Source organism: Ovis aries, chromosome 7 (genome assembly GCF_016772045.2).
Source record: "Ovis aries strain OAR_USU_Benz2616 breed Rambouillet chromosome 7, ARS-UI_Ramb_v3.0, whole genome shotgun sequence".
Taxonomy (NCBI): domain Eukaryota; kingdom Metazoa; phylum Chordata; class Mammalia; order Artiodactyla; family Bovidae; genus Ovis; species Ovis aries.
Genome location: NC_056060.1, coordinates 4,699,647 through 4,711,769, shown reverse-complemented (window position 1 = coordinate 4,711,769; position 12,123 = coordinate 4,699,647). Strand labels below are relative to the sequence as shown.

The 12,123-nt window shown below is 41.0% G+C and overlaps 1 protein-coding gene across 3 annotated transcripts in view; it reads right to left on the bottom strand.

The window, feature by feature from the left end:
- Nucleotides 1-12,123, bottom strand: part of AP3S1 (adaptor related protein complex 3 subunit sigma 1) — a 71,263-nt gene that overhangs the window by 58,933 nt on the left and 207 nt on the right. The gene's annotated exons all lie outside the window — the stretch shown is intronic.

Here is a 12,123-nt window from a genome sequence, read left to right as displayed (position 1 = left end):
TACCATCTGACATCCACCACATTAACTAGAATCAAAAAGACGTGTAATAAAATAAGAGTTAATGAAGATATGAAGAAATTGGAGCCTTCATACATTGCTGATGGGTATTTAAATTGGAATAGACAGTCTGGAGAACGATCTGGCAGTTCTTTAAACAATTAATAAACATAGTTACCATTCTGCTCCTAGATACACAACCAAAAGATACGAAAATATATGTCCACATAAAAATTTGTACATGAATGTTCAGAGCAACACTATTCACAGTAGTCAAAAAGTAGAAACAGTTCAAACATCCATCAACTGATAAAGGGACAAACAAATGTGGTATGTCTATACAATGGAATATTATTTGGCCATAAAGATGCAGTACTGATACGTGCTACTACATGGGTGAATCCTGAAAATATGCTAAGTGAAAAGACGTCAGCCACAAAAGACTACATATTTCATGATTTCATTTATATGAGATGTCTAGAATAGGCAAATCTAAATACACAGAAAATAGATTAGTAGTTGCCAAAGGCTGTGGGGAGTAGAGATTAGGGATTGACTGTTAATGGGTATGAGGTTTCATTTGGTTTGATAAAAATGTTCTAAATATACATTATGCTGATAGTTGCATTAATACAGCCATGAATAAAAAAACTTTTTTAATCACTGAATTATATATTTTAAATGGGTAAATTTTATAGTATGTGAATTATAAATTATACCTTAAAGATTTTTTTAAAGGTTAGTTAATTCTTTAAAATTTAAAAAAAAAAAATGCCAGGGCAAGTTTTTTTTTTAGCTTTCTGTTTAAAATACCTCCCAATGAAACCCTTCTGGAAGAATCTTGTATAACTTTGCATTTTGTAATAAGAAGGAAGTTCACTCCAAAACAAGATCTACAAAGAGACGATTCATTTTGAGGAAATAGAAAGAACATCCAAGAACAATCTCTGGACTGTTCTATAGTCCCTTAGCTATATAACTTTCCAACCAAGGATAGGAAGTAACAAGAAGTAGTAATAATAAAAGTAGCAATGAAAGTTATTATTAATTTAGGTAACAAGTACTGAGTTTTTATTATACATCAGGTTTTGAAAGTATTTTCTTACCCAATATTCACTTTAAAAAACCGTATTCAAAGTAAAAGTCCACAGCAGAAGACTGGTTAAATAAATTATGATATATTATACAATAAACTATTATATAGTCATTAAAAAATCATTTTCTGGATATGATACCAAAAGCACAGGAGAAAAAAAAAGATGGACCTCACCAAAATCAAAAATTTTGTGCATCAAAAGACACTATCCTTTGAAAAGGGATACCACTCCTTGGGTGAATAAGCAACCCACTGATTGGGAGAAAATATCTGCAGATCATGTATCTGATAAGAAGCAACTCAACAACAAAGAAACCAAATAGCCTGACTATAAAATGGGCAAAGTACTTAGATATTTCTCCAAAGAAGATAAACAAACGATCAGTAAACACTCGAAATGACGCTCAACATCACTAGTTAACAGGGAAGTGTAACCTAACACCCAGGTTCACAGCAGCGTTATTCACAATAGTCAAAGAGTGGAACTCAAGCATCCATTAACAGACAAACGGACAAATAATGCATGGCACGTGCATGTATACATGTTATTCAGCCTTGAAAAAGAGGAAAAAGTTGACACACGCAACAGCACCGGTAAATCTTTGAAGACGCCATGCCACGTGAAGGGCTTCCCAGGGGGCACTAGTGGTGAAGAGCCCACCTGCCAGGGCAGGAAAATAAGACACACAGGTTCAGTCCCTGGGTCAGGAAGATCCCCTGGAGGAGGGCATGGTATCCAATTCCAGTACTCTTGCCTGGAGAATCCCATGGACAAAGGAGCCTGGTGGGCTACAGTCCACGGGGTCACAAAGAGTCAGACACGACTGAAGCGCCTTAGCATACATGCATAGCACGTGCCTGCTAAGTGAAAGACGCCAGTCACGAAAGGACAAACATCGCGTGATTTCTCTTTCATGAGATCCTAACCAAATTCATTGAGACAGAAAGTAGAACGGTGGTTGCCAGTGGCTTTCCAGGGGGAAGGGGACCATGGGGGGTTAAGTGTTTACCAGGGTACAAAGTTTCAAGTGGGGAAGATGAAGAAGTTCTCCAGATGGATGGCACTGATGGTTACACAACACTTTACTTAAGGCCACAGAGCTATATACTTAAAATGGTAAACCTGTTACAAACGTTTTATCACCATAAACACCATTTTATAACAATCACACTAAGAATTATCAGTGACAGGTAATGGCAGAATACATGTGTGGTGGGATGAACTGGCAATCTTTCCCACTTAATTGCCTAGCACACAGTCATCAAAACAATATAGTGGGTCTGACACACTGATCAAGAGCCCTTTCCTCCTGGCTAACAAAGAGAACAGTGACTGACAGCTATGGATTCCTGCATTGGAGGCTCCAAGCAAAGCAGAAAAGATGTACATGCTTCCTGGCACGATAACAGAGCTGGTCTAGTAGGCATCACATGAACTTTGCTCATCTATAATTAAGGCTGTGAGATGTCTGAGAAAGATAAAAGCTTTTCTTCTTGAGCTGTGTTACTTCACAGGTTACTTAGGAAACGAAACCAGCTTGATCACTGGTCTCATTAACACAGAGGCTGCACAGAATGGAGCGCTCACTTTTACCTTCATTTGCTGGGCGAGCTCTCCTACCTCTCCAAACCAGGTAGAGGAGAAAATAATTGAGCAGAGGAGAGCATCACTGCCTCTCCTGCAGAGGCGAGAGGCAGTGTTCAACCATGCAAAATACAAGTGGGATTCAAGGAGAAACGCCGCTTCCTGTGGAGAGCATGACAGGGATGATGTCATCTGACTGAAAGGCCTGAAGAAGAGAAGGCGCGGTCTGACACAGGCATGAGTCCCTCTCTTTCTCTCTGACTTCATCTCCGGTCACTCTTCCCTGCGATCACTCCGCTTGCCTTCTCGCTGTTTCTCCACACCAACTGTGCACCCGTCTGAGGGATCCTACACCTCTTTCTGCCTGAAATGTTCCTTCCTCAGTTTTTCTCAAACACTCCCTCACTTCATTCGGTTCATCTTCTCCAACGTCAGGTTTGCAAAGAGTCTTTCCTTGATGATTTTATTTAAGATAGCTTCTCCCCATCATTCTTTATCTGCCTACACAGTTTCATTGTTTTTCATAAACTAATCACAATTTGACATAATTCATTTATTGTTCATTTATTGTCACTGGAAAGTATTAATAAACCCACAGGGCAGGAAGGCAGTCAGTCTTACTCATCACAATATTATCAGAGCTTAGAACAGGGGCGTACAAAACAACAAATAAATGTGTGTTGAAGGAATATGGGCAGGGAGGAGAGAAAGGAGGGTGCAATGGACAGGTCAGAGAGTATCCAGAAAGGACGCTCTGCATCTGAAGGCAGAGCTCCCAAGGACAGCAAGGAGAGATAAGAAAGCCTTCCTCAGCGATCAGTGCGAAGAAATAGAGGAAAAGAACAGAATGGGAAAGACTAGAGATCTCTTCAAGAAACTTAGAGATACCAAGGGAACATTTCATGCAAAGATGGGCTCAATAAAGGACAGAAATGGTATGGACTTAACAGAAGCAGAAGATACTAAGAAGAGGTGGCAAGAATACACGGAAGAACTGTACAAAAAAGATCTTCACGACCCAGATAGTCATGATGATGTGATCACTAATCTAGAACCAGACATCTTGGAATGTGAAGTCAAGTGGGCCTTAGAAAGCATCACTACGAACAAAGCTAGTGGAGGTGATGGAATTTCAACTGAGCTGTTTCAAATCCTGAAAGATGATGCTGTGAAAGTGCTGCACTCAATATGACAACAAATTTGGAAAACTCAGCAGTGGCCACAGGACTGGAAAAGGTCAGTTTTCACTCCAATTCCAAAGAAAGGCAATGCCAAAGAATGCTCAAACTACCGCACAATTGCACTCATCTCACACGCTAGTAAAGTAATGCTCAAAATTCTCCAAGCCAGGCTTCAGCAATACGTGAACTGTGAACTCCCTGATGTTCAAGCTGGTTTTAGAAAAGGCAGAGGAACCAGAGATCAAATTGCCAACATCCGCTGGATCATGGAAAAGGCAAGAGAGTTCCAGAAAGACATCTATTTCTGCTTTATTGACTATGCCAAAGCCTTTGACTGTGTGGATCACAAGAAACTGTGGAAAATTCTGAAAGAGATGGGAATCCCAGACCACCTGACCTGCCTCTTGAGAAATCTGTATGCAGGTCAAGAAGCAACAGTTAGAACTGGACATGGAACAACAGACTGGTTCCAAATAGGAAACGGAGTACATCAAGGCTGTATATTGTCACCCTGCTTATTTAACTTCTATGCAGAGTACATCATGAGAAACACTGGACTGGAAGAAACACAAGCTGGAATCAAAATTGCCGAGAGAAATATCAATAACCTCAGATATGCAGATGACACCACCCTTATGGCAGAAAGTGAAGAGGAACTAAAGAGCCTCTTGATGAAAGCAAAAGAGGAGAGCGAAAAAGTTGGCCTAAAGCTCAACATTCAGAAAACGAAGATCATGGCATCTGGTCCCATTACTTCATGGGAAATAGATGGGGAAACAGTGTCAGACTTTATTTTTTTGGGCTCCAGAATCACTGCAGATGGTGACTGCAGCCATGAAATTAAAAGACGCTTACTCCTTGGAAGGAAAGTTATGACCAACCTAGATAGCATATTCAAAAGCAGAGACATTACTTTGCTGACTAAGGTCCGTCTAGTCAAGGCTATGGTTTTTCCAGTGGTCATGTATGGATGTGAGAGTTGGACTGTGAAGAAGGCTGAGCGCCGAAGAACTGATGCTTTTGAACTGTGGTGTTGGAGAAGACTCTTGAGAGTCCCTTGGACTGCAAGGAGATCCAACCAGTCCATTCTGAGGGAGATCAGCCCTGGGATTTCTTCGGAAGGAATGATGCTGAAGCTGAAACTCCAGTACTTTGGCCACCTCATGCGAAGAGTTGACTCATTGGAAAAGACTCTGATGCTGGGGGGGATTGGGGGCAGGAGGAGAAGGGGACGACGGAGGATGAGATGGCTGGATGGCATCAAGGACTTGATGGACGTGAGTCTGAGCGAACTCCGGGAGATGGTGATGAACAGGGAGGCCTGGCGTGCTGCGATTCATGGGGTTGCAAAGAGTCGGACACGACTGAGCGACTGAACTGAACTACTTTCAAAAGACTGAACCTGGAAGTGTCTCCCCTTGGAGTCTTAAGAATTTAACACCTGATAGCTAGAATGTTGGCCTTTACTCCTCCTACATAGCTTGAGAGTTTCCTGACCCCTTAGCAAAGAAAGCTGTATATCAGTATTGCAGTTCAGATGAGTTGGTGAGAGGAAGGCTGACAGGGCCAGAACTGCCTTGGCTTAGCACCAGCAGCAGTGAAGAAATCAGTAACCCCAAAGTACAAAGACAATTTCAAGTGCTAAAGAAGGAATCCTTTGACTTTATCACAAAAATTAGCAAAGATTTCCCTTCAGAATCAAAAAAGGGAAGGACCCTGATACACTCAGGTTACTTACATAAGTTCAGTTCTATGGGGGGAGGGTGGGAGATACATATGGAGAAAAAAAATACATGCAAGTTATTAAAATGCAATTAATATACATTATGCATTTTTAAATATTTAATAACCAAACAGCTAGACATGAGATGATTGGATAGCATCACCAACTCGATGAACATGAATTTGAGCAAACATTGGGAGATGGTGAAGGACAAGGAAGCCTGGCACGCTGCAGTCCATGGGGTTGCAAAGAGGTGGACATGACTTAGTGACATGACATTAACAGCAAGACATTAAAATATTTGGTTATCTTAAAGCCACAAGTGTTCTATAAATCCGATGACAGCATCAATGCGTTCTTTGTGCTATTAGTGCTTAAAAGGGATATACTCTTCGTTGGGATATTCTAGAGCAAAAATTTAAGAAGACATAGAGAAGAAGTACATTAAATAGCAACAGTTATCCATGGGTGGTGAAATCAAGGATGACCTTAGTGATCTTAATACTTACATATTTTTCATGTAATCACAATAAATTTATTTAAAAATTAATAAATAATTTAGCAATCAGCTTAACTAAAGAAATATAATACTGCCACCCAATACAAGGCCTTTTTCTGTTCTGAAAGGCAGAGGAGTGGACTATAACATTTTCCTATTTATAACCTTTTCCCCCAAACCCAAAATCACTGTGATGGTGAACATTTTATTTCTTCCTTTCAACACAATTGGCAATAGGTTTATTAATCTTAATTTTTAAAAGAGCAAGTCTTTAAGCATACTACCTACAAAAATTGTGATTATATTAGAATTTGAATTTTTCAATATTCCACTGGTATAAGGAGTACCTTGAACTGAGTAATAAGTAAGATTTTTTCTGTCATGTGTTCAGAACCACATAGCATCAAGAACTAGTCTTGAGAGTAACATCCTCAATCTAAAATTACCGAGAATGGGGCTTCCCTGGTGGTCCAGTGGTTCTGAATCTGCTTTGCAATGCAAGGAACACAGGTTTTCCCCTAGTCCAGGAAGCTCCCAGATGCTGCACAGCAACTAAGCCCATGCTCCACGACGACTGGGCTGCACTCTAGAGCCCGTGAGCCACCGCTGCTGAGCCCACGTGCTGCAGCCACTAAAGGCCCTGCACCTGGAGCCTGTGTTCCTCAGCAGGCGACGCCACTGCAGTGAGCAGCCAGCACACTACAGCAAAGGGAAGCTCCCGCTCACCGCAACTAGAGAAAGCCTGCTATGGCAATGAAGACCCTGCAACCAAAAAATAAAACAAATCTTAAAAAATAAATAAATAAAATTACAGAGAAGAAGAAAATATCTATTCAAAAGAAATAACATGAGCTAATGAAGAGGGAATAGTGGATACTTTTTTGCCTACCCACATCCACTCCTCTCTTCCACCTTTCCAACAGAATACCAAGTTTCTTCATATTTCCACTCTCATCCTCAGCTGCCAGTGAAAGTGTGAAAGTCCCTCAGTCGTGTCTGACTCTTTGCAACCACATGGACTATACACTCCATAGAATTCTCCAGGCCAGAATACTGGAGTGGGTAGTCTTTCCCTTCTCCGGGGATCCTCCCAACCCAGGGATCGAACCCAGGTCTCCTGCATTGCGGGTGGGTTCTTTACCAGCTGAGCCACAAGGGAAGCCCGAGCTGTAAGGGTGGATCCCAATTACTCTAACCAGAATGGGTAGAATCACCCAGACTGAAGTGAAAGACATAGTCTAAGATTATAGGAACAGATCACTCTCTCCTTGTTGATTTTATTAATTAAAACTGATTTCAAGGAGGAAATCAACCTTTCAATATCAACTCTGTGAAGTGCAGGGCAGAGAAAGAGAAAGAAACTGGATTTATAGTGAAGCAATTGATTTGCTGAATCAAATAATTTTGGAGTTTGTCTATTAGTCTGCATTTCCTATTCTATATCCTAACAAAGTTCCTTTTAAAGCAAATTGGAGTCGAGTTACATAAAACGCAATTTGTATAGCCAAAAGTGTCCTAACTCATGTGGAAGGAAATAAAACAATTTTGAATTATCTTGTTAACAAAACAGTCAAATACTATGTGTTAATATGTGTTAATACCTAAATTTAAACTTAGAATTGTTGACATCTCAATCATAAAAATAAGCTTAACTATCCCACTTGCCACAATGTCTTAATAGCTGCAAAAAAAGACATCAGTCAACACCAATGCATCTTTCTCAAAAAAATTTTTGAAAGAAAAATAGTTATATATACTTATACTTTATATTTTTTATGTAAACAAATTCAAAAAAAGGAAAGAAGAATATGAGCCTTCTATCTAGGGCTTGCATTTGGCTGAAAAACAGCTTAATAATCAGATATAGTTTATAAGAATGTTGAGACAACTCATGTCTGTAATAGTCTGAAGCTTTCCTATTTGTACTTTGTGTACACCCTTACACATACACAATTGCTTAAATCTGTAGACACAATTACCGTAATTCATATAAAAGGAAAACACTTTTATTTTATTACAGATATTCACCAAAGGATATGCCATGGTGCATTAATAACGTGAGAATCATAACCCAAGGGTTTTTGTCCTTGTTGATGACTATATAAAATGTACATCTGGCTTATGAAATATAAATCTCTTTAGTGATTTATAGTAATATACAAATATTGCCAGGCAAATATTAAAACACTGAAGTTTACTGTTGCCAAGTCGCTGTGGCTAAATGTCAATTAAAGAAGTAAAGCAAGAAAAACATTTGAATTTCTGCAGTCAAGTTCAAGGATGTGCTTGCATGCTAAGTCGCTTCAGTCGGTCTGACTCTTTGCAACCCTATGGACTGTAGCCTGCCAGGTTCCTCTGTCCATGGGATTCTCTAGGCAAGAATACTGGAGTGGGTTGCCATGCCCTCCTCCAGGGGATCTTCCTGACCCAGGGACAGAACCCGCATCTCTTACGTCTCCTTCACTGGCAGGTAGGCTCTTTATCACTAGCAACACCTGGGAAGCCCAGCTCAAGAATACAGGAGGGAAAAACAGAAGTGAATGAATTCTGAGTCCACTCTTGAAATCTTACATGTCTGATTCTAGCAGAATGAACCAAAAACATCAGTTTAGAAAACCGAGGGTGACTTCCTATGCCCCAAACATTGAACAGCAGGTTGGAGGCACAATCAAATCTAAACATTTATTACAGCAAGAACTGGACATCTGTACTATTAAAGGGTAAATACAAACTGTTGTATCATAAGGGAGAATAAATGAGAAATGGAAATCCAATGCAGCAAGGGAAACTGGTTGGCATGGTTAAACAGTTTTCAAACTCTTCAGTGTCAATCATTATTGTTGGACTCAAACCTCAGCATCTAATCAGAGTACAGGAATGGTACCCAAACCACACCCCTAGATATCCCTCAATAAATTAAACTCAAAACTGTCAATGTTATTGGATATATACTTCTTAAAGCCTTCTTTCAACTAAAAACCAAAACAGTTGCAGTAACAGCTGTTTCATTACTTCCGTCCTAAAGACATGGATTCTTAAAACTTTCAGTTAATAAAAAGACTAAATTTCAAGAGTTGGAAGGAACCTTGGGAAATCATTTCTAAACACATTCCATCTCAAGCTAGGAAACTCTGATGAATGTGTTTAGCAAAGAAATACAGAGTTCTTTATATTTAAGGCTTAATGTTGATTGCTGAGGGTAACACAAATATGTTTAAAAACTGATACCTTCCGTTAAGGAATGTATAGGATGCCCCAAGGAATTATGCAATCTGAAACAGAATAGTATACCATCATAAAATAAAAACAAAATCCTAAGAACCAAGAGGAATCTTTAAGCAAGACAAAAAGGCTTCAGTGGATGCTCAAGTGATGAGTTACACTCGGAATCTGGACTTCTGGCAATGGTAGGGAAGGACACTGCAAGCAGTGAGAACAGAGTAAACTCTGTTGCCCCCATAGATGCCGGCCTTGCTTCCTCCTTCCGCAGGCAGTCTGTTCTTGCCATGCCAGTCCTGATGTTCTTCCAACAGGACAGGTTCTTCCATTCCCTCCTGAGGGCCTTTGCAGCTACTGCTCCCTTTGCCTGGAAAGAATTTCCCCCAGATAATTGCAATGCTGCCTTCTCACCTCTTTCAAGTCTTTGCTCAAGGATCACCATCTCAGCGGAAACTTACCTGACTATTCTAAAGTGTCACCTTGGCCTTCCCTATCACCCTCCCTGCTCTATGTTCCCCGCAGCACCTATTACTACCCGGCATGGTATATATCCTACTCACTAGCTCTGTCTATGTCCCAGCTGAAAAAGCATAAGTTATCTGTTTGTTCACCTCCAAATTTTAAAACACTGTCTGCACATGGTAGGCATGAAATCAGTATTTGTTGACAAACTGACTGATGGTATAAAAACTGAATAAATGAACTGATTGAATGAAAAGGATTCCTGCCTTCAAATAGGCAAGCAAATATATAAATAATCTCAAATTATTCCTGAATGACAAAAATAAACAAACAGCTGGCAAAACTTGATTTATGAAAGAGTAATAACATCTCCTGGCATCCGCCACTTGCTCATGTTCAGTGACCACTAGATTCTTCTTTCACATCTCTTAGCAACCTACTCCACACCAGTCATTTAGCAACAGACATGAGTTTGAGCAAATTCCTCGAGATAGTGAAGGACAGGAAAACCTGGAGTGCTGCAGTTCACAGAGTGGCAAAGAGTTGGACATTTCTTCACGGCTGAACAACAAAATGACACCAGAGCTGCCACTGTTCCACGTTAACCTTAGTGCCACCTACTGAATAAAGGTGAAAGACATTTCTGTGGCCAGCACTGGACAAGAGAAAAGAGGTATTTCTGCATTTCAAATCTGACACATTTTTCTGCACATAGTTAAAGTATACGCTACAGGAGTGGTTACAGTGATACGATGGATTAGCCACAAAACCTTCTACTTTGAATAGTGCTTAATTATTAAGTGGAGATATGGAGAAACACATGTTAAAATTCTGTTTTACAACTGGAACATACTGTTTCTACACTGCAGATGGATGGCAGGGTAAAATGGCTCAAAGAAAGATACCTTCAGGAAAGGCCAGCACAGCAATGTATTTAAGGCAAATGGGTAATTATGTAAAATCAAGGATATTTTTTTCCATTCAGAAAAATCAACTAGGATTTTATCCTGGATTAAAGAATGATGTAGAATTCTTAAACATATTAGGATCGAAATTATACTACACTAAAACGAAACAGGAGTAGTACAAAATATTCTTTTCTATTTATCGCCAGCAAAAGCAAAATTACTTACGGATACGAGAAATGAGCTCAAGATTTCTCACTTCAACTAATACCTCTACACAGACTGCATTATCATTTCAGGCAAAGTGAAATTGTCACATTTAATTTTTAAAGGCAGGAATGACTTCCATCTGGGATTTATCTGCATAAAAGTGTTAGCCGTGGCACAGTTTCAATATTTAATTGAAAGTTCATTTTCTGGCTCTAAGGAAAATGTCCAATACAAAGTTATACACAACAATAAATAATGCAACAATAAACAAAAGTTATATGTCCACATTAATCCTATCACTGAGAGCCTAATTTTGTGTTTCCACAGTAGTAAATTTTGCCCTCAGATAGGCACACTGGTCTATAACCCTCCATCAAACAGTGATAAATTACTTGTAAACTACTGACGGAAAACCTGCGTTTTCCCACAATATTTACACTTCTGAAACGGTGTAACAAATATTACTATTCTTTGTAAGCAGAAGAAAAACTATAAATTAGGGCAAACTCCCTTAGGTAGAAAAATGACAAACCAGTCGCTGAAATGGTCACTTTCAGGTACAGCATCACCGTTCTACTTGATCAAACAACAATCGTCGCCAGCTACTGCAGGAGTAAATAAAATACAGCCGCTAGGGGAAAAGCCACAGAGAAACGTTAGGTCCTCACTCATCTTTGTCGTTAAAAAGGAGACACCGGAAAGTCACACTGAGCACTCGATCACGTATGGCAACCTACGGGAGCGACTACAGAGCGTGCAGGTCTCTCCAAACGCAGGAAGCCAAAGTTCCTGCGCGACAAGAGGATTACAGCGGGGAAAAAAAACAACACTAGCCCATCTGTCCACACAGGAGAAGAGAAAGAAGTCAGGCAGGAAAGGCTGGGAGTCGGGGAGGTGGGGCTGCCAGACCAGCCGGCTCCGCGCCGTCTCCCTCGGCTGCTAACAGGAGCGGGCTGCAAACCCGGGTGGGCTCGCGCGCGCAGGTGGGGTGCAGCCGCCGGCCCCGCTTCGGCCCCGCACCGGGAAGTCTCCAGGGCCTCGCCCGCACAGCCGGGAAGCCACCCAGCCCACAGACAAGCGGAGGAGCCGCCTGAGAAGAGCCACGTCGGAGGAAGGGAGCGCGGCGGGAGGTGGACACCCGGCACACCCACCCAGAGGCTGACAGCCCCGAGCGCGCGGCGGCCGGGGCGCCAGAAGGGCCGCGGCGCGCCCGAGGGGGTCGCCGGGAGGGCGCCGCCGGCCGCCA